Here is a 24232-nt window from a genome sequence, read left to right as displayed (position 1 = left end):
ATAGGTAGATAGATAGATAGATAGATAGATAGATAGATAGATAGATAGAAAATTCTCTTGCTACTTATATGTGTTTTCATGACTGGTTTATTATTCAAAATAGTAAAAATTTTGCATTTAGAATATTTTCCATTTTTTTCTCTACCAGACTGAGTGTCTGAGTGTTTTGACATTTTGTGACCAATATAGGCTAAATGTAGAGGAAAATTATAGCCATTTTCTTCCTACCTCTGATTTTTAGGTTTTGCTTAGCATTTTTCCATATAAATGTATGTTTACGAGAATGCATATTCTAAACAGTCTTCACCTCTAACTAGATATCTAACTCTAATGACTAATTAGATGGTATAGATGTTTTATAGTGATATTCACTGTGGTATATTCTTGAACACATAGATAATGATCTCCAAGTTTGGTAACATAAATAATAGATATTCAATTCAGTGAAGAAGATAAACTACATTCTGAAGTTAATGTGTCTGAAACATCAAAAAAAGACTGAGAAGATCACAAACTTGTCTTTTTCTTAGTCTTACTCTCTATTTCCCTGGGGTGAGAGAATTTCTGGGGGGCATTTCGGTCTTGACATTCCCTAATAGGATGAGTCTACTTGGCTTTGCAATTGAATTTTGGCAATCGAAACAGAAAATACTCTTTGAGAAAATCACACCTGAACTTTTTTGCTTTCATCTCTCAAGTCTCAGGATTGGCCATCTGCTGACCACAATTCTAATCATCATGAGATACTTTAATTTTTGAATAACAAACAAGTACTGTAGGGAAAGGAGAAATAGGGGTAGATTTAATGCATATTGAGCATCTACTATACTAAGTATTATATTAGGTGGCTTATAGTGAGTATTTATTTAAAGAAAATAAACCTAACAAATATCTAAAAGACTGAACACACACTATGAGTCTTATTTCACAAGTGAATATAAATACAGATATATATGACAACGTTGTTTAGTGAGGAGTTCTTACCTAAAAGAGTACAAGTAATGAAGAATTACATCCACAGTAATCAAGACATTGTAATATTGGGGGTGGGATAAGCACATGGATCAATGGAGCAGCGCAGAGAAACAAGAAATGTATCCATACAAGTGTACTCAATTGATTTTTGACAAAAGTGCAAAAGTATTTCAATGGAGAATGGATAGTCTTTCCAATAAAAATTGTTCTAACAATTGGACATGAACAGGTTAAATAAAAAAAGAAAACCTTGACCTAAGTGCCACCTTTTATATAACTATTAACTCAAAATAGATCACAAATCTAAATGTGAAATGAAAAACTATAAAACTTATAGAAGAAAATGGAGAAGACAATATTTGCGGCCTAATATTAGATAAGGAGTTCTAAGATATGACACTGAAAACAAGAGGAAAAAAATCAATAAACTAGACTTCATGAAAATTTAAAACTTTTGCTCCATGAATGACCCTTCAAGAAAATGGGAATAAAAACTACTACTTGCAAATCACATATGTGACAAAGGACTTAAGTGACCAATATATAAAGAACTCTCTAAACTCAACAGTAAAAGGAAAAACAGTCCAATTAAGAGATGGGCAGGCTGGGCTCAAGGGCTCCAGGCGGTAATCCCAGCACTTTGGGGACTGAGGCGGGAGGATTGCTTAAGATCAGGAGTTGAAGACCATCTGAGCAACATAGTGATTCTCTGTCTCCAAATATATATATATTTATGAAATGGACAAAAGCCTTGAATAGACAATTTACCAAATTAAATTGCTCATCATGTACAGATTAAAGCCATGATGAGCTATCATGACACACCTATCAGAAGGACCAAAATGAAAAATACTGACAATATCAAATGCGGGTAAGGATGTGACACAGCTAGACCCTCACCTATTGGAGGGAGAATACAAAATGGTGCAGACACTCCAGAAGACAGTTGGGCGACCTCTTCTGCAGCTAAACATGCACATATACACAGCCCCACCTCTGCAGTCTTTAGAGGTGTGTCACAGAGAAGTGAAAATTTATGTCCACACAAAACATGGTACACAAATATTCACAGAAGCTCCATTTGTAACAGCCAAAAGCTGAAGACAACCCAAATGTCCCTATGTGCGTGAACAGATAGACTGCCACACAATGGAAGCTATTCAGCAATAAGAGGAAACAAACTATTAAACAACACGTAGAGGAATTTCAAGGGGGTTATGCTGCCTCAAGGAAGCCAGTCTCAAAAGGGTATAAACTATAGGATTCCGTAGATATCACACTCAGGGTCAAACCACAGAGCTGGAGAACAGGTCAATGGTTGTCAGAGATTAGGATGGGAGGGTATGACAATAAAAGGTTAGCATGAGGAACCTAGAGGTGGTAGAACAGTGCTGTGTCTAATTGTGGAGATGGTCACGCAAGTTCATACATGTGGCAGTTTCACAGAACTACACACACACACACACACACACACAGAGAGAGAGAGAGAGAGAGAGAGACTACACACACACACACACACACAGAGAGAGAGAGAGAGAGAGAGACAGACACACAGTGAAAGGAGTACATGGAAAAACTAATGGAGACTGAAAAAGCTCCCAGCTGACCTAATAATATCATGCCCATGTTAGTTTCCTGGTTTGATCACCAGTATAGTTATGTAAGACTCACTGGAGAGAACTGGGTGAAGAACGCACAGGTTATCTTTGAACTTTTTTTGCAACAGTCTTGTCAGTCTTATTTCAAAATAAGTTTTTAAAAAATGTGTGATGTGACTGGACTATAAATCTACTTCTCCTACAACTTCAATTCTATGAATATCTGTATTAGCAAAAAAATAAATAAATAAACCTAGACACTTTTTAAACATTCAAATCCATAACACAATAGATCTGTAAAGAATCTGGATTTCTAAGTAATTTATCTAATAATACAGTCTTCTAGAAACAATGTTTAAACAACACACAAAGGGGAAAAAATGGTGATTCGGGAGGAGATTAAGACCTGGCAAATGCCTTGGAAGTGGAAGAAGGCGATAGTAAGAAGATTTGAAGCTAATACCAGGGGCTGTCATTGGAGATAACGTCAAGGAAAAGAAACACGAGAAAATTACAGGTATCAGGAAAACTTTAGTAATGAGCTTGAATAAACCCTGAGTTTCATGTAGTGAGGTTAGGGCCAAAGATTACATTTTGACTTCAAATTAGTATTTATGTTATTTATTATCTTTTTAAGTTAACTGAGCTACTTTGGAGTTTAAAGTTCTGACCTTTTTTATTTTTTATTATTTACAGTATTGCTATTTAATAAGGTGACTATAGGTTTTAAAATTATGCCATTACTCTCCGCTAAAATTTTTCAAGATTCAAAAAGTAGCTTTGAATTGTATTCTGTGATCAATGTAGTGTCTTCAGTTATGTGAAGTTGTTTACAAATTGTTTTGGCATCTTGGAAATATAACTGGCATTGACTCATCATTTCAAATGATTCTCCAGACTAAAAAGAGTCAACTCATCCAAAATTACAATAAGAAATAAGGTTATGACCAGGTTCGGTGGCTCAGCCTGTAATCCCAGCACTTTGGGAGGCTGAGACGAGTAGATTGCCTGAGCCCATGGGTTCTAAATCAGCCCTGGCAACTTGGCGAGACCTTGCCTCTACAATGAATGAATAAATAAGTAAGTAAATAAATAAAATAAGATTGTAATCTCTCTAGATAACTTTTTTTAAGAAGTGTTAAAATTCTCCATCCTTCCTACCAATTAAAGATGACAGTAGCAACATAAGAAATTGGGTATCTGCAACATGGGAGACAAGGATCAGTTCTTGGATGAATATTCAGTGCTTCAGGTTATAGACGCTGATGCAGTCACCACTGCAGCAAATGGATTGCAACTACAAATTTTGAATTATTGAAGCAGCAGGTTGAAACTCTTCAGTAGATCAGATGCATGGCCTTCCTCCATGAGATTGATGAGAATTCCACTTTGCTCGCCACACTCCAGTGCAGAGGACTGGAGGGCATTTAGCATCCCGAGAAAGGTCAAAGTAAGACTCTATCAGTTTCTGAACCTAAAAATCCCATACTCCTTGCCACCCATTAAAATGAATGAAGAAAACTGTGTTTTGATGTGTAGCATCCCAAAGATTTGCTCGAGGCATCAAGGAAAGCCGCTGCTATGCTGAGGCTGGGAAAGCTTGTTTGCCACCTTCCAGAGCACAGAAAGGAGAAAAGTGCTGTGCGCAGTCTTATTCCTGAAACAGCATCATCTCGAAAGTTACATTCAGCTTGAATAATGGAGATTCCAGCAGAGAAAATACATTACTATATTTGGCCCTTCTTTTTGGCGGATATTCCAGAAACAAAACAGCAAAGCGATTTTGCTATTCAAATTGATTGTGAAATGGATTTTTCATGCAAAAAGCTAGAGTCAGATTTCACTGTAGGCAAAAGCCTGCTAGTTTAAGCAAAACACTAATTATGCAGAACACTAGGCTCATAAGGAAAACATTTGTACCAGTGACCAAATACATTTAACTCTTTAAGCTGGGCTTAACGCTGTGATTGAACCATGGCTCCAAACTGCATGACGTGGTTTCATTGTGAGGTCAAGCCTGCTAAGTGACAGTTCTTCAAGCTGAAGTGGGGGAATTTGATTAAAATGAAAGGCTTTTTTCTACTTATTTGCTTCTCATTAACATGTCAGATTAATCAGAACTACAACTGCACCACTCTCTCCTGCAATGTTTTTCCCCTCTACCAACTCCCTCTATCATCAAAAATCACAAAGATTCGGACACATTTATTGAATGATTTTGCTTCTGGAGGAAGGACATGTGATGAGATATGTGTACACACACACACACACACACACACACACACACACACACACACACACACACAATTTCTCTCCTTGGAGTTTAAATCTGAATTTTAGTCTACCATCTTCAGTCAAAAATAGAAAGCTCAAAAAATGTCTGTGACCCCATGGTTGGCAATCCCTTGCAGAAAGAAAGAGTGCCATTATCAGTAACTTAAAATGCCCAGGTAGTCACAGGGGTGAGTTAATCAATTAGGTTCTTGTTCCATCATTTTTTTTTTTTTTACTATATTTGGCACGGGTTCGAACCAGCCTGGTCAATTTGGTGAGACTTCGTCACTACAATAACTAAAAAATTAGCCAGGCATAGTAGTGCATACATCTAGTTCTGGCTACTTGGAAGACTGAGGTGTAAGGACCACCGGAGCCCAGCAGCTGAATGCTGAGGTGGCTGTGAGTATGCCATTGCACTCCAGTCTAGGCGACAGAGTGAGACTCCAACTCAAAAAATAAAATAAAATAAGTAAAATAAAAATATTTGGTGCATATGTAAGAACATATGTAACATAAATTATTTGAGAGACAATCAATAGAACAGTTGCAAACCTACCATCAACTGAAGGACATTCCCAATAATGATGCAGCTTCCTAGAGGTCCCTCTCTGGATCATTTCTATCTTCCTGTGCCCAAAAAGGTAACCATTATTCTGAGACTTGCATTTATTCTTCCCTTGCTTTTTTTCCTTCTTGGTTTTTATCACAAATTGATTTAGGTTTAAACAAAATACTGCTTGATTTTTTGGTTTGGGTATTTGGAAAAATAGTGACCTACTGTACACAGTCATTCAAACAACATGTTCAAACAGCATTTTGTTTCAAAATTCATGCATGTTATTGCATATGATCGCAGGTCATTCATTTTCACTACTGCATAAAATTATTAATACATTGTATAAATATTTTCACAATTTAACAATCCATTAGCCAGTCAATAGATTTTTGGGGTGTTTTAACTGACACCAAATACCCAAACTCTTATCAGCGCACATTTAAGGTTGGGTAATACTGACTACCAATGAGTTTAAAAGTACCTTCAGTTAAAACAGGATTCGCCCCGTGGTAAAATATTGCCCTTTGTAAGGAACAGCCTACTCAGGCTCGCTAGGTCCTTCTGACTGTGGTGTACTTAGCCCTTTAGGAAGCCGTATTATTGGCACTAATATTTATTCCTTCCCATTTTTATATACAGGTTTTATAACATTATATCTTGCTTTATGTTTACTTTAGACAAACATGGTCTAAGTTTTGGAATCTTGAAAGGAGAAATATTTTCTCTAATGGAAAGAGATTGTGTTTTGGACTGAGTCACATCTGAATAAATCCTGATTCTACCACATCCTATCCATGAGATCTTGGAGAGCTACTTTAACTCCCCTGCATTTCATTTTATTATTTGAGAAAATGTAAACCATAAAACATATTCATAAGACTGATGTCACTGTTAAACAGGAAAATATATTAGTGCCCAGCCCAATATCTGGCACACAGAAGGTACTCAAGTGTTTGTGGAAAAAAAAAAAAAGATTAAAGAATGCATAAGCAAAGGAGTGAGCAAACACCTTCAAAACAAAGCAGATAACATAAATGAGTGAATCAGGTGCAAGAAAACTCTTAGTGGTGGGCCCCATTTCAGTGAAGTAACACCCTGAGTCACGGGGCCATCGCATTATATACAAGGGACATCCTCTGGAATTAGGCAGCATTGCAGTCCTGTTTTAAGACATTTATGTGCCTTTTTAAAAATATAGTATAGTCAAACAAAAGAAACCTGCAGATGACTGGCCTGGATAATGATTACACCCTTTTGTTTTGTTTTCTCATCTGGGGATGTAAGGATTTTCGTTGTGTGCCTGCTCCATGCCATGTGCCCATCTACGGCAAGAAAAACTGGAAAACACTGATGGACAAAACCTCATCCCTTTTCTTCAGGACCTGAACTTTACAACTTCTCTCTGGGACAGTTATTAGCACTTTCTACTTGCTGGGAAGTCCCTCCTTATCTCAGATAGGCTTTGTGATGTTAATCTAGTTCAAAGGGCTCTGAACACCTAAGAGGCCCTTCAGAGCTGCATAGCACACGTGCTTATAAAGCAAGCAAGCCACCAGCCTCTCCAGGCAGGGAGGCACGTGCTGTTCATCCCAACTTCCCTGCTTGCCCTTCCTGTCTCTGGCGCTGACTTGGTACTTGCTATTTCTTTCATTCCCATCCCAGAAGCCCTACTCTCCAAACACAGATGCTCCAGCAGCCCATCTCTGTCCCTTTCTTCTCCTCTTCCTTGGAACAACCTTGAAGGAACAATTGCTTTGTTTGACTAATTGATAGAGTACGAGCCATGCTTGTTTTATACTGATTATCTACAGCATTCTCACGACATCTTTCTCTCCTGCAGCGTTGTCAGTTCAGGTAAGTTATGGCCAACCATACAGAATGTAAACACCACTGAGTATATTTCAAAGACCAGAATTACTGAAAAAACATCGGCTGCATACTACAAGATCCTAACATGTAAGGTCCATACTTAGCATGAGAAGTATGGCTCATTCTGTCTCCCTTCCCCTTTCTATACCTGGTCTCACGGGTGAGGCCCACTGTGGTTTCCAGGGCCATTCCAGGCCTCTCTTCAGTCAGCCATGTGGCCTCACAGACTCAAACGGTTTTGTTTTATGTTGCCTTAATAATCTCTACAGAGGAAACTGTCATATGTTGCCTGGCAATTTCAAAGAGCACTCTTTCAACGTGCTCGTCACCTCACTACGAGGGATATCGGAGATGAGGAACAAGCATGGTGGGAACCGCCCATCTGGAAGCATGTTAATGACCATGTTAATAAAAAAAAATAATTAACACAAAATTCGATGTTATATGCTAGACTCCTCCTCATGTAGTACTCCCTCTCTCCTCTAGGCTCCTCCTGACTCAGTGCTCCCTCTCTCCCTCAAGCTTCTTCCTCATGCAGTACTCCCTCTTTAAGTTTAAGGAAACTGTATTCATGAATTGTATCTGCTGCTGTGTGCATCTGTTACATTTTGACGGTTTCCCCAGGGTCCTTAAGACACTACATAAATAACTCTCAAACAATACACATTTTGCAGAATAACTTATGTCCTAAAAGTCATCCCGCGGGACCAAAAGTATGTGAAGCGAACAGGAGAAACATGGGAGGGAAAGGGCAATAGAGAAATAAGCACATCGAGAAATGGGAGCTAGGGAGAGAAAATGGAATCCAGCACAATGGCCGCAAGCTAACAACCATCGCAGTTCCTGCTTCTCAGCATCAAGGTCATCTGGCACGCAGTCTCATCTTCCCATGTGATGAGAGTGCAGTGGGGGAGAAGGAGGCCAGACATCCTAGCGCCTCCAGGAAACATAGAGGCCGTAACTATTAAGTAAAGGAATATTAGTTTATTATACTACATAAGGCTACTAGACCACAGGCTTTAAAAAAGTTTTCTCTTTTTTCTCTATCTGAGGAATTCAAAACAACTAATAGACTTTAAAATGTACCCAGAAGAAATGTGCCAACAATCCACCACTGTAACCAGAGTTACAGTGAGTCGAAGATGGTTTTTTCTCTCCCTCCTCTCCACCCCTTTTCATCCTCTCTTTCCCTTGCTTTCTCTTTCTCTATATGCACAAATACACAGATGCACACAAATTAAATTAAAATAATATTGTATTTCCCTATGGTGTATCAATGTAATGTATACACACTGTAATAACAAATAGGCATATTTGCAAAAAAAAAAAGTAAGATATTAGAATATTATAGCATATGGTTTAATTTAAGAATACAAATATATTCCAAGTTTTCCCTTTAGTTCTTACATTTGTTTTAGACTGAGACAAGATTGGGTGGTTGTAACATACTCTACTGTCTAGCTTGCCTCTTTGTTCTAGCTTATAACCTTATGCATAAAAATGCAGATATGATTTGCCACACACTTTTTATGCAACCGTAAAGTAGTTACCAAAAAAATGTTATTTCCCTTTGAAGCTTATGTCTCCAACATCTTGCTACTATATTAATAGCTTTAACTTTCAATAACACTTCAAAATTAATGGGTTTTTTTAAGATGTGGGATACAATTCAGGATTAGGTACATACATGGTCATCATACAGGTAAAGTTTGGGCCTCCCTTTGGTCTCTACTTGGCCTGATTTGAGATCAAGTATGCTTATTGATGTTCTGTGCCCTCCCACTCCCAGCTCGGCAGTTTCCGGTTACTGCCAATCCCTTTCTTTCAGTGTTATGGTAAATGTTCAAGGGCCACTTATGAGCAAAATTCACTTTTAATTACTTGTACCTATACCATGAGTCCACAACCATGAATATGTTGTTAAGCTTATAATATGGTCATGCTGTAGTTAACACATGAATAAAAACCCCATAGATAGTATCTAATGTCTTATCCCAGTAGCATAGTCATATTTTAGATCCATGAATTCACTTGGACATGTTTGTTGAGCACCTGCTATGTCAGATATCACGACTGCATTTTTCTTCTCCATGGCCCATTCTGTGGAGCCTGGAAACAAAGAATGGTCTGTCTTATTCTCCACTCCATTGTTAGCATCTAACTTTGTATTTAGCATATAGTGTTGAATAAACATTTATTGAACGCATGAATTGGCCTTCATTTTAAAAACCTGTTTCTGTTTTCTGATCTACTGCTTAGTTATTGTGAATCTAAATCCTTCTTTCCAAAAGAGTAATGCTAGCCGGGCATGGTGGCTCACATCTGTAATTCCAGCAATTTGGGAAACTGAAGCAAGAGGATTGCTTGTGCCCAGGAGTTCATGACCAACTTGGGAAACATGGCGAGACCTTGTTTCTACAAAAATTTTTAAAATTAACTGAATGTGGTGGGCGCACCTCTAGCCCCAGCTACTTGGGAGGCTGAGGCAGAATGATTGCTTGAGCCCAGGAGGTCGAGGCTATGGTGAGTCATGACTGTGCCACCGCAATCTAGCTTGAGTGACAGAGTGAGAAACCAACTCAAAATAATAATAATAATAATCCATTTCCTTCTAGCAGAAGCTCCAGCCATCTACATGTGCCAAGTTGCCCGGGGTAGGAATTACGTAAGTTCTTAGGGACCTTCCTTGCTCTGCCCAGTCACCACCACTGGAATTGTAATCCCTAGTCAGCATGTCTTGGCTATCTTCTCAGAGTTATCCTATTACGAAGACTGAGGGTTTTTAAATACCAGTGATGCTGAATCACTCAAAAGGTTGCTCCACCCAGACCATCCCCAACTGGGTCAATGCTTCATGGATATCCTTTTCAGGTTTGTTTTCTTAAAAAGGGTAAATTTCATGGAAGGTGGGCATAATATTAAATTCCAATAATTTAAAAAATAAATAGGTTTATCAGTGTGCTTTCATCTCAAGAAAATACCCAGAGAATGTTGCACAGTCAGAAGTTCCACATAGTTCTCAGGGATTTTAGACTCACCTGTCCATCCACCTGTAACAGCAAGCCACACTGTTTCACGAAAACTTTCTTTTAATGGTCATATAAAATGTGTCTATCAACTGCTTTCTGTCTAAGAAGAAGCATGTATGTATGTGAAACTCACTTGCAGGATTATGAAGTTTACAAATGTGGCATATCAAGAATGTGTGTGTTTCTAATGCGTATTATACATGCTTTGTTAATAACTTTGTGAATCACTTCAGAAAAGTATCACAGAGCAAAATAGTTAAAATGCATCTGAAATGTCTAACTCCATATTAGAACCAACTGTCAACCCACTGTGACCTGGGTGCCTAATTTTATGATGAATTATGATGTTGATAGAATGTGAATTATCTCTCATCAAAAACCATTCCAGATCAATGAACTTCTAAATGATTTCTAGAGCTACATGATCCCTCAAGCAGTACATGGAAACCCATATTTGCCATATTTGTAAATGCCTATAAATGTTCTCAGAAGCCAGAAATTCTAATTCTGTTCTATTACAAACTTGCTTTGTAATCCTCCTAGTTTTTTTCCTACTATAAAAATTGAGATTAATACGTTACTTTTCTCTCAAGGACAGTGTGAAATTTATTTGATTAACATACGTAGAATATTCTTGGAAACTCAGAGAGTTATTGTATAAGTATAGAATATCATACTAAAGTTTTGAAACTGACTTAATTATACAACAATGCACATTTTCAAAATGGATATTTTGGCACTATATTCTCTGAGCCAATTTTGCAAACTAAAATAATTATGCTAACTTTTCTTTCCAAAACAAGGACATCTTTCCCTTAGCCCAATGCAACCTGCTTCCTAACTATGGTTAAAATGTAGTAGTTTTCTGTTGGGAACCAAAAGTCTTATGTTACAACTTTTGTGAGAGTGAGGAGAATGACCATGGGTTTATCATGACACATTGACTCCATAGTGGTGCATTGCAGCTCTCAGTGTGCGCTTGCCATCATTCTGAATAGAGAGCTGAATTTGAATTTAAAGCAAAAATTGACAAAATAGTGTCTGTGTAGACAAAGACAACAATTCTAAGGGGTGGGAAAACTCTGAATGTTATCATGACAACCCTAAATCTTCCTTTGTTTGTTTCACCAAACTGCAAGCAATAACAAGCCATCATCAACCTATTATGTATTAAGCCCCATAACTTGTCAGGTGCTAAAATAATTGTCCGACCACTTAAATATTTCCACTATGTGCCAACAAGCAATGACAGTGTCATATTCCCCCCAAAGTATAGAATTTCTTATCTTAGAGTCTACTTCCTTTTCCTACAGAATCCCTCATGCATATATATTTTAAACCCTACTTCTAATAACAGAATTATTTGAACTCACACGGCCTGTCATCTGTTATTCTCAAAGTACTTTACTAATAATAAATAATTTGTGAAATGTGTCTGTGCTCTGGGTGTTTCCACTTCCACTTTAGCAGCACATCCCTGACACCGCTCCTGTCTATTACTGCCAAGATATCTGATTAGAGGAATTAAAGGGGGAACTGGAGACCAGGACCAGAATGCAAGGTGAGTGGCTGATTGTTCTGCTGCTCTTTGTGCTGTACTTGTCAAAAAAAAAAAACCTTCCAGTTCTGAATTCACACAAGAATCCATTTCAAAGCCTATCTCTCTCACAAGACAGCAGGCACAGTGGATCCTAGCATGGCGGCAGCAAGTAGGACACAACCTCCACCCCTGTCCACCACTGTCCACGCCCATCCACAGGTGCCTTAACCCTCAGTCACTGCTCCTCCTCCTTGTGGCTTTACTAAAGTTTTGAAACTTTTCCCTTAATTCCAGAAGTAAACGGCGGCCATTTGCTTTGTCCAAGTGGTCAGGTTGGAATCATAATACACTTAGAATATTAGGGGACTATCTTGCTTCTCTGTTTTCCACTTTTCGTGATAGTCACATTATGGAAAATAGTTTAAAAGGATAACAAATTTATAAAAGGAAGCATAGGTCATCAAGTAAGCCCCACAAAACATCTTAATAAAGATTGTTTAAATTCAAATGTTCTATAATACACACTCTCTCTGTTGTTGTTTCCTTTTTGTTTTTAGTCTTAAACCTCTGATTATAAGTACCTGAGATAATGAGCTCAATCTCACCTCCTATTCATAAGCATTTGCAGGTAATGCCTGAGCAACAGAGTCACCATTAGATTTGTTTTAACTAAATTTTAAGCCATTTGGCCATTTTAAGCAAATAAACAAACATGAGTCTCATATGAAGATGACCATCTTCCAGATTTTGAGAAGACATCAAGTGTCATAGGCAAATTCAGAGAACCTAAACTAATATCAGCTCTGGAGTGTAGACTTTCTCCTTGGGTGATTATTCAAATAAAGCTTCCGACTTCACATTTTTTTTTTTTTTTTGAGTTGGAGTCTCACTCTGTCGCCTAGACTAGAGTGCAGTGGTCGCTCCCGGCCACCGCAGCCTCGACCTGCTGGGCTCCGGCGATCCTTCTGCCTCAGCCTTCCAAGTAGCCGGAATTACAGGCTTGCGCTACCACACCCGGCTGGTTTTTTGATTTATTGTAGAGATGAGGTCTCACTGCCCAGGCGGGTCTCGAACCCGCGGGCTCAGGCAATCCACTCATCTCAGCCTCCCAAAGGCACAGGATTACAGGCTGAGCCACCGTGCCTGGCCTGAGTTCACATTTTTATATTCTTCCTTCCCCAGTCCCAGTTAGTAAATGTGGAAAGTGGAAGGTACCATATCAGGACTAAAAGTGGCTACAAATGCTGTTTATGTGTCAGAAGTCTCAAGCCTGAGTGAGATCATATTCAGGGTGCTGACCTTGCAGCATTCTTGTGAAAATTGGGAACCGCCACCTTTTCAGGAGACAGAGACATGAGGGCACATTCTTCTCTCTTCAAAAGCCGAAGAGCCCTCGAGGTCCAGTTCATGCGGCTATTTATCCCTCCTCACTAGCAATCATTACCTGTCTAAATACCATCTCAACAGGACAGCCAAGTTCATGGGCTCAGTCCACCCAGTTCTCAGCTCTTCACTCAAAGCTCTGTCCTCTCCACATGTCTAGCTTAATGTCTGACTGGTCCAGCAATGATAGCAGGAAAAATGAACTCCTCCATCCTCATCCAAACCGGATCTTCCCCATCTTTCCCCTGTCAATGTGCGCAATCGTGCATCACAACCACGGTCAGCCCAAGTCCTAGACGTCATCCTCAACTTCCCATCATCTCTGCAGTCCTCAGGACTCTGACATGTTCCCTCAGTCAAGTCACTGCCCAGCCTGAGTCCTCCCATCCTCACACCAAATATGGGACTGACGAGTGCCAGTCGCCCTCCTCACCCTCAGAACTCCTGCAATGACCTCCAGACTCCTCTCTCTGCCTCTGCCCCTACTCCTACAGGTCCATGCTTCCCACAGCAGGGGTCTTCTTAAATTACAAATAGTACTGTCACAGGTGCAGCTCAACCCCTCCAGCAGCTGCCTAGTACAATTAGAGGAAAATCCAGTCATTCACATCAAGAGGCCCTCCACACCCAGTCACTTGCCCATGCCAGACCCCTCTAACACACTAACCTCCTGCCCTCTGCCCTCCAACACTGGACTTTTAGCTCTTTCTCCAAAGTGCCAGGTTTGCTCCTGCCTTAGGGCAATTTGAGCAGCTAGAACAAAAGTAAACTAGGTGGCTTATAGATAAGGAATCTTTATTTCTCACAATCCTGGAGGTTGGGAACTACCAGATCAAGACACCAGCAGAGTCCATGCTGAAGAAGGTCCATTTCTCCCAGATGGCACCATCTCACAGTATCTTCCTGTGGTCCAAGGGGTAAACCAACCAGCTGGGCCTCTCATAAGAGCATCCATCTCATGTGGTGCCCTCATTACCTAATCGCTCCCCAGCTGCCACCACTTAATACCATTACCCGGGGTGGGGGGGTTAGGCTTCAACAAACGAATTTGGGGAGACTCAAAATTTAGACTATGGAAGGACGCCATGCTGCTCTGATCACCTATGCACTCATTGCACACATGTTTACTGAGCACACATCACATGACACACGTGTTGGTTATTCACAGGGAGACAGTAGGGACTGCAGGTCCTGCTCCCAGGAGCTCACATTCTAGTGCCTGAGAGGATGGATGCCCCATGGCCTCCCACCAGGACTCCTGCCACAGTCTCTTCACTATCTCTGCTACTCTTCTTATTCCCCTTGAATTCCATAATTTTCACAGAGATATCAGTGTGGCATGCACAGTCAAGAGAAGCTTTTCTTTTTCTGAAGACTTTGATTAAAATAGTGCTCATGTCTACATCTCAGGTCCCTATGACTTTCATTCTTAATATTGCTCATGCCCCTCATAGCTATCAAAAATGTTATCATGAACTTATTTGCTTACATTTTTATTGCCTGGTTCTCCTACTAGACTCTCAGCTTCATGATGGTAGGGACTTTATCTTTTTCATCCTTTATCTTTTTCATCCTCAGCTTCTTAGATGGCCCCTGCCACATAGCAGAGACATCATAGATTCCCATAAAGTGAATGAACCACGCAGGACTTGCAGTCCACAGCACGTCCAGGAAAGAGTTCACACCAGATGGAGGTGATTCCTCTGGAAATGCACGTGGGAGTGTTCAGACCTGAAGTCATCCAGTATGCAAGTGGAAGCAAGGTTGTTTGCTAGGGATTATCCACAGAAAATGAAGACAGTGACCCTCCATCACTAAGTGCCCCATGCGAATGATTTGCAAGTGTTTGTCTCAAAACTAAAATCAGAGAGTTACCCTCTAAGAAAAGTGAGCCCTCCTTGTGGATACAGTTGGAATGCTGATGCCTCCTGAGAGAGGGAGAGCAGAGGCAGTGCCCCTCAGAATAAAAGATAAGAGAGGCAGGGGCAGCAATGTGGTCATTTCTAGCCTTTCTGTATCTAAAATGTACATCTGAAAATGCTTTGCTCATGGTAAATATTGGAAGTTTCTGCAGGGTTGAGTGAAAACACATGCTGTCTCTTAGGGTCTAAGTCTGATCTCAACATCAATGGGGCATAGAGTGTCCTCTTACCATATCGCTGGGAGAGGAATAAATGCTTGCTAAATAATAATCAAAGCAGGCCAGGTCTGGGGGCTCATGCTTGTAATCCCAGCACTTTAGGAGACCAAGAAAGGGGAATTGCTTGAGCCCAGGATCTCGAGACCAGCCTGGGTAACATGGTGAGACCTTGTCTTTAAAGAAAATTTTAAAAATGAACTGGGCACATATCTACAGGTGCAGCTTCTCGGGAAGCTGAGGTGGGAGGATTGCCCAAGACCAGGAGGTCGCAGCTGCAGTGAGCTGTGTTCATGCCACTGCATTCCAGCCTAGGCAACACAGTGAGACCTTGACTCAAAATAAAAATAATGTTAATGGTCATCATCATCAAACTACCACACACGGATGAAAATATTTCTTTCCATTGACCCTGGCTGATTTCATTCAGAAATACATTTTAGGAAATTATTCTTTCACCCTTAGATTTTACTTATATTTGCTTCTCAAATTTCAAAAAGGCCACTAAAAAGCTTATAAGTCAAATTGCCAATACCATAAATAGAGCAATATATAACCAAACATGATTTATCATCTTTCTATAAGCAGACACTGAAGAAAACTGAATGGTAAGTTATTCTCAAAAATGAAGTGTCATTTGTCCATTGTCTCAGCATACACATTTGTGTGTATATTATATTAATTCTAGAAATGGAATATTCACCATTTGTGTGAATGAAAATATGTGTAACATTGACGGGAAATGCTCACTTTGTTCTACTGAAAAGCAGTGTCACTTGAAATACTGAAATATAAATTGGCACATTGGGCACATCACGGTCTAGTGAAATTTCAAAGGTAACATTTTTCAAAACTTATTTCTTAGCATATATTTGGAAGCTTTCTAAATATAGGAAATATAAATTTTAACCTAAATATGATCATACGGTAACTTATTTTCTTTGACCTTTACTAAAAGATAAAATGTAATCTTTTTTTAAGACTTTATCTTTTTGGAGCAGTTTTAGGTTCATAGTAAAATTGAAAGGAAAGTACAGAGATTTCCCCTGTCTCCCAGCCTCTCTCATGATCAATATATCCACCAGAGTGGTACCATTCCTATAATTGGGGACACTCCACTGACACCTCGTCATCACCCAAAGTCCACAATTTACATTAGGGTTCATTCCTGGTGTTTTATGCACTATGCTTTACGATATACGTCTACTGACATGGATCTATCATTATCTATTAATATATTTCTCTTTTTTTTGAGTTGGGGTCTCACTCTGTCGCCCAGGCTAGAGTGCAGTGGCACACTCATGGCCAACCTAGTATTGGCCTACTGGTTTCCAGAGATCCTTCCACCTCACCCTTCCAAGTACCTGGAACCACAGGCATGAGCTACCTCATCTGTCTAATTTTTGATTTATTGTAGAGTCGAGGTCTTGCCAAGTTGCTCAGGTTGGTCTTGAACTTGCAGGGTCAGGAATCCACTTGCTTCGGTCTCCCAAAGTGCTGGGATTACAGGCTGAGTTATCAAGCCCTGTCTATTAATATATTTCTATTTATCTCTCTATAGCTGTCATCTATCTATATCTATCTACCTATCTATATCTATCATTATCTATCTAGCTATATCTATTATTGTCTTTATTTATCATTATCCATCTAGTTCTTTCTCTCTATTATTATCCATCTATCTATATCTCCATCTCTATATATCTATATCTATCTATTTATATATTTATCATCTATCTGTCTCTATTTAGATGTATCATTTACTATATAGATCTACCACCTGTCTATTTATCTATCATCTATCTCTATCTAGATCTATCTTTGCCTCTATTATACGATCTATCTCTTATCTATCATTATTCATCTATCTATATTTCCATCTCTCTAACTATATCTATAATTATCTACATCTCTATCTATAATTATCTATATATATCTATCATCTATCTGTCATCTCTATCATTATCTATCTATCTCTATTATTATCTGTCTATACCTATAACTATCTATTTATCTATCATTATCCATGTATCTATCTCTATCTGTATCTGTAATTATCTATCTATCTATCTATCACCTATCTATCTCGATATATCCTCCAGACTGTTTCACTACACTAAAAATACTCTGTTCTTCACCCACTCATCCTGCCTCATAGCCCATGGCAGACACTTTTCAGCATCTCCAGAGAGTAAAAATTTTGTCTTACCCAGAATGTCATATAGTTAAAATGGTACAGTACATAGACTTGTCAGGTTGGCTTCCTCCACCTAATACTATGTACAGCATTTCCTCCATGTTCTTAATCGTACAGTGTATAGACTTATCAGGTTGGCTTCTTTCACCTAGTAATATGTACATATGGTTCTTCCAAGTCCTAAACCATACAGTACATAGACTTCTCAGATTGGTTTCTTTCACCTAGTACCATGTACTTACAGTCCCCTTTTTTATTATTTTTTTTAAGATGCGAGGTTACAATTCATGGTTAGCTATACAACTGTTCATTATGCAGGTACCCTTGCTGATGAAGTGTGCCCCCACTTCCCTGGTAGATTCCCACTACTGACAATTCTACCCCCCACCCCCACCCCTGGCAGTTTCCCACTACTGCCAATCCCTTTCTCATTGTATTATGATAATTGTTCAAGGTCCGCTTCCCTCATGTCTTTTCATGACTTGGCAGCTCATCTTCATTTAGAACTGAGTAGTATTTCATTGTCTAATGTACCTCCATTTACTTAATTCTTCACCTACTGAAAGACAACTTGGTTGCTTTCAAGTTCAGGTAATTATAAATAAAACTGCTTAATCATTCATGTGCATTTTTTGTGTGGACCCAAGTTTTAACTTCTTTGGACAAATACCAAGTAGCCCAGTTTCTGGATCACTCAGTAAGAGTATGTTTAGTTTTGTACAAAGCTGCCAAGTTGTTTTCAAAGTAGTTGTACCATTTTGCACTTCTACCAGCAATGAACGAGGGCTCCTGTTGCTCCATGTTCTCAGCTGCATTTGGTATTCCAGTGTTCTGGATTTTTACTACTCTAATATGTGTGTAAGGATATCTTACTGTTGTTTTAATTTGCATGTCTCTGATGGTATAAGGTGTGAAGCATTTTTCATGTTATTTTCCACTGGTGTATAAGGTCTTTAGCCCATTCTAATTGAATTACTTGTTATTGTTGGGTTTTTAAGAGTTCTTTGTATATTTTGGATTGCAGTTCTTTATCAGATTTTTTTTGTGTGTATACATTTTTTCCAAATCTGTAGCTTGTCTTCCAGTTTTCTTGACATTGTCCTTTGTCTTCTATGGAGTCCAGCTTATCAATTATGACAAGTAATGTCAATCCTCTAACTTTGTATATTTCCTTCAAAATTGTATTGGCTATTCTGTCTTTTGTCATTTCGATAAACTTTAGAATAAATTTGTCAAAATCCACAAAATACTTTGCTTTGGTTTTTATTGAAATTTTATTGACTTTATAGATTAAACTGGAAAGAACTGACATATTGACAATATTGCATGTTTCTATCCATGAGCATGGAATATCTCACTATTTAGCAACTATTTAGTATTTAGTTCTTTTTTTATTTCATTCATTAGTGTTTCATAGTATTCTTAATATAGAACTTGCATATATTTTGTAAGATGTAGTGGAGTGCTAATGTAAATAGTACTGATTTTCATTTCATTTTGTTTATGAAGAGACAGGATTTTGTTTTTGTTTCGCAGTCTGGGGTACAGTGACACAATTATAGCTCACTGCATTCTTGAACTCCTAGGCTAGCAATGTGTTTTTTTCTTATTTCAATTTCTTTTGTTTTTTCTAGGTATATAGGAAAACAACTGACTTTTGTTTATATTAACTTTGTATTCTGAAACCTTGCTATAGTTTCTTATTAGTTCTAGGAGTTATTTTATTCTTTCAGATTTCTAAAAAAAATTAAGTCATCTGCATACAAAAACAGTTATATTTCTTTTTTCCCAATAAATATTTATTTTTATTTCTTTTTCTTATCTCATAGCATTATCTAGAATTCCCAGTTCAATGTTGAAAAGAAGTGGTGAGAGGCAACAGCCTTGCCTCATACATGACTTCATGGGAGAACTTCAAGTTTCTCACCATTAAGTACAATGATAACTTTGGCTTTCCTATATTTATTAGTATTACCATATAATTTTTCTTTTTTTGCTGGGTGATATGATGAATACATCAGTTGATTTCAAATGTTGAGCCAATCTTGCATACCTAGGATAAAACCCACTTGGATGTGGTGTATAAGTCTTTTTATACACAATTGGATTCAAATTGCTAATATTTTGTGGAGTATTTGTTCATCTATGTTCATAAGATACATTGATCTGAAGTTTTGTTATGTTTTGTTTTCCTTGTAATGCCATTTTTTAGTTTTGGTATTCGGGTTATGCTGGCCTCATAGAATGCGTTAGAAAGTACTCCCTCTGCTTCTATCTTCTGAAAAAGATTGTAAAGAATTGATATAATTTCTTTCTTAAACGTTTAGTGGAATTCACCAGTGAACCCATTTGGCCCTTGTACTTTCTCTTTTGGAAGGTCATAAATTATTTATTGAGTTTCTTTGATAGGCATAGTCCTGTTCAGATGGTCTACTTCTTCTTGTATAAATTTTGTGAGATTATACCCTTCAAAAATTGGCCCATTTCATCTAGGTTATTAAAACTGTGGGCATAGAGTAGTCCACAGTATTCCTTTTTTAACCTTTAAGTGTTCATGGGATCTGTAGTGATGTTCCCTCTTTCATTTCTGATATTAGTAATTTATGTCCTTTCTCCTTTTCAGCTGGCCTGGCTAAAGGATTATCAATTTTATTGATTTTTTTCAAAGAACTAGCCTTTGATCTTATTCATTTTTTCTATTTAATTTCCTGTTTTTAATTGTATTGGTCTCTGCTCTAATTTATATTTCTTTTATTATGCTTGCTTTGGATTTAATTTGTCCTATTTTTTCTTGTTTCCTAAGGTGAAAACTTGGATTACTGATTTTAAATCTTTCTCCTTTCCTAATATGTGCATTTAACGTTATAAATTTTCTTGCACACACTGCTTATACTGCATCTCACAAATTTTGATAACGTCTATTTTCATTTTCACTGAGTTCAAAATGTTTTTAAATTTCTCTTATGATTTCTTCTTTGACACATGTGTTATTAAAAAGTGTGTTGTTTAATCTCCACCTATTTGGGGATTTTCCAGTAATTTTTCTGTGATGATTTTTAGTTTAATTCCACTGTAGTCTGAAAAGAAACTTGCATGCTTTTTATTCTTTTAAATGTCTTAAGGTGGGTTTTATGGCTCAGAGTGTGATTCATCTGCATGAATGTACCACATGAACTTGAGAAGAATGTGCAGTCTGCTATAAAGTGTCAATTATACCTAGTTGAATAATTGTGTTGTGGAGTTTAATCATGTCCTTAATGATTTTTTTCTGCCAACTGGATCTGTCCATTTCTGATAGAGAGGTGCTAAAGTCTCCAACTATAATCGTGAATTCATCTATTTCTTCTTGCAGTTCTATCAGCTTTTGCCTCCCATAGTTTGGAACTCTTATTAATTGCATACGTGTTAAGAATTCTTATGTCTTCTTGGAGAATTGACCCTGTGATCACTAAATAATCCCCTTCTTTATTCCTGATATTTTCCCTTGCTTTGAAGTTTGCTCTGTCTAAAATTAATATAGCTACTCCTGTTTTCTTTGAATTACTTTTAGCATGGTATTTTTTCTACATCCATTTGCTTTTAATCTACATGTATCTTTATATTTGAAGTGGGTTTCTTGTGAACATTTAGTTGGGTCTTGTTACTTTAATGAACTCTGACAATCTCTTTTTTTTTCATTTATGCCTTCAAACTACTAACATTCAAAGTGATTACTAAGATGGTTGGATGAATACCCACCATATTTGTTACTGTTTTCTATTTGTTGCCCTTGCTCTTTGTTCCTACTTTGTTTTCACTCTTTTTTTGCCTTTTTTTGGTATTGAGTATTTTATAGTCCAGATTCTCTTCTTTCTTAGCATCTCAGTTATATTTATCTTTTTACTTTTTTTAAAGATTTTTCTCCTAGAATTTGCAATATACATTTATAATTAATTCAAGTCCACTTGCAAATAACACTATACCACTCTACCTTTATGAGTAGTATGAGTACCTTATAACAACATAAATCTAATTCTTCCCTTGCATCCCTTGTGTCATTCTTGTCATTCATTTCACTTATATAAGCATACATAAGTGCATATTTATACACATATATGCATGTACAAATGCATATGCAGGGAAGGTGGGGCAGTGTTACCCAGCAGCCTCCACCAGTCTCTCAGGCCAGCTCCACACTGTGACTGCCACTGTAGTGGTCACCATTGGACTGAAGGGCCAGGACACTGGTTGTACTGCTTGTGAGTAAAATCCCATGTGTAGCCCTGCCATGAAGATGGAGGGGCCTTTATTGATGTTTGGAGACCACAGTACCAGGGAGGCTCCCAGGACATATAGCTGCAGCTTCTATTGCTAATATCACAAAAGGTTCTCTTGGTCCCATTGGCTTGGATAAAATGTTGGTGGTTGATATTGGAGATGTAACCATTACTCAAGACGGTGCAACCATCCTGAGGTTACTGGAGGTAGAACTTCTTACAGCTAAAGTTACTTGTGAGCTGACAGATCTGCAAGGCAAGGAAGTTGGAGATGGAGTGCTACCTCAGTGGTTGTTACTGTAGCAGAACTTCTAAAAAATGCAGGTGAACTAGTCATACAGAAAAGTCGTCCCACATCAATTATTAGTGGCTATCGACTTGTTTGCAAGGGAGCAGTGTGTTGTCTCAGTTATTATTATTATCACTTAATTTTTTTTTTTTGAGTTGGAGTCTCACTCTGTCACCCAGACTGGAGTGCAGTGGCCACTCCCGGCCACTGCAGCCTCGACCTGATGGGCTCCGGTGATCCTTCCGCCTCAGCCTTCCAGTAGCTGGAACTACAAGGCGTGCACTACCACGCCTGGCTAATTTTTTGATTTATTGTAGAGATGAGGTCTTGCCAAGTTGCTCAGGCGCGTCTCGAACGCGCAGGTATCACCTAATTATTAACATAGATGGACTTGGAAGAGATTGCCTGATTAATGCTGCTAAGACATCAATGTCTTCCAAGTAATTGGAATAAATGGTGATTTCTTCACTAACATAGTAGTAGATGCTGTACTTGCTGTTAAACACACATATAGAAGAGGCCAGGCTCACTATCCAGTCAACTCTGTTAATAGTCTGAAAGCCCATGAGAGAAGTCAGATGGAGAGCATGCTGATCAGCAGCTATGCCCTCAGCTCTACAGTGGGATTCCAAACCATGCCCAAGAGAATAGTTAGTGCAAAAACTGCTTGCCTTGACTTCAGCCTGCAGAAAATAAAAATGAAGACCCTGAAAAACTGGACAAAATTAGTCAGAGAGAACCCGACATCACCAAAGAGAGAATTCAGAAGACTCTGGCAACAAGTGCCAATGTTATTCTAATCACTGGTGGAATTGATGATATGTGTCTGAGGTATTTTGTGGAGGCTGGAGCTATGGCAGTTAGAAGAGTTTTAAAAAGGGACCTTGCTAAAGTTTCTGGAGCAACCATTCTGGCAACCTTGGCCAATTCGTAAGGTGAAGAAACTTCTGAAGCTGCAATGTTGGGACAAGCAGAAGAGGCAGTACAGGAGAGAATTTGTGATGGTGAACTGATCTTAATAAAAAAAACACCTCTTATCAACAGGGTGCCTGAATGAAACGTAATTGTACACCTAATCCTTAACTGTACCCCACAAAACCATAATAAAAAATACTGATAATAAAAAAATAAATTAAAAAAAAAAACACTAAGACTCGTATGGCACCACTGATTGTCTTACATGGGAGAATGACTTCATGTGTGATGAGATGATGTGCTCTTTACATGATGCTCTTAGTGTAGTGAAGAGAGTTTTGGAGTAGAAATCCATGGTTCCAGGTGGGGATGCAGTAGAAGCAACCCTTTCTATATACCTTGAAAATTAGGCAACCAGTTTGGAGTCTTGTGAATAGCTTGCTACTGCAGAGGTGGCAAGATCTCTTCTTGTTATTCCCAGTACACTGGTGGATAATGCTGCCCCAGACGCCACAGATCTGATTGCAAAGTTAAGGATTTTTCATAATGAGGCTCAAGCTAACCCAGAACGCAAAAATCTAAAATGGATTGGCCTTGATTTGATCAATGGTAAACCTGGAGACAACAAGCAGGCATGCTTGAACCAAACAAAGTTAAAGTTAAGAGTTTAAGTTAGTTTGCAACAGAAGCTGAAATCGCCATTCTTTGAATTGATGATCCTATGAAATTACACCCAGAAAGTAAACATGATAAATATGGAGATTATGAAGATGCTGTTCACTCTGGAGCCCTTGATGACTGATACGATTTATTTATAACAATGTTAGATGCAATTGTCTTGAGTATTATACATTAAAGTACAAGCTGTCAAAAAAAACCCAAAACAATGCATATATCTAAATAAGCATGCAAAATCAAATACTTTGTTGCTATTACTATTTTGAACAAACTGTTATCTATTTGATCAGTTAAGACTTTTTTAAAGTTTTTATTTTAACATCACTTATTCCTTCTTTGGCACTTATTCTTTATGTACATCTAAGTTTCTGACATATATTATTTCTCTTATCTCTAAAGAATATTTTTTAAACATTTTTCACAAGGCAGAACTACTGGCAACCAATTCCCTCAATTTTTGTTTGAGAAAGATTTTGTTTCTCCTTTATTTTTGAGGGATAATTTTACAATTTATAGAATTCTAAATTGGGAGT

At 38.1% G+C, this 24232-nt stretch overlaps 1 pseudogene; it reads left to right on the top strand.

The window, feature by feature from the left end:
* The first annotated feature begins 21834 nt into the window (after positions 1-21834).
* LOC103254603 lies at positions 21835-23823 on the top strand (annotated as a pseudogene).
* The last annotated feature ends 409 nt before the right edge of the window (positions 23824-24232 follow it).

Source organism: Carlito syrichta, unplaced genomic scaffold, assembly GCF_000164805.1.
Source record: "Carlito syrichta isolate Samal-C Ts95f unplaced genomic scaffold, Tarsius_syrichta-2.0.1 Scaffold286969, whole genome shotgun sequence".
In the NCBI taxonomy this organism is placed as follows: Eukaryota; Metazoa; Chordata; class Mammalia; order Primates; family Tarsiidae; genus Carlito; species Carlito syrichta.
This window is presented reverse-complemented; position numbering and strand designations above follow the sequence as displayed.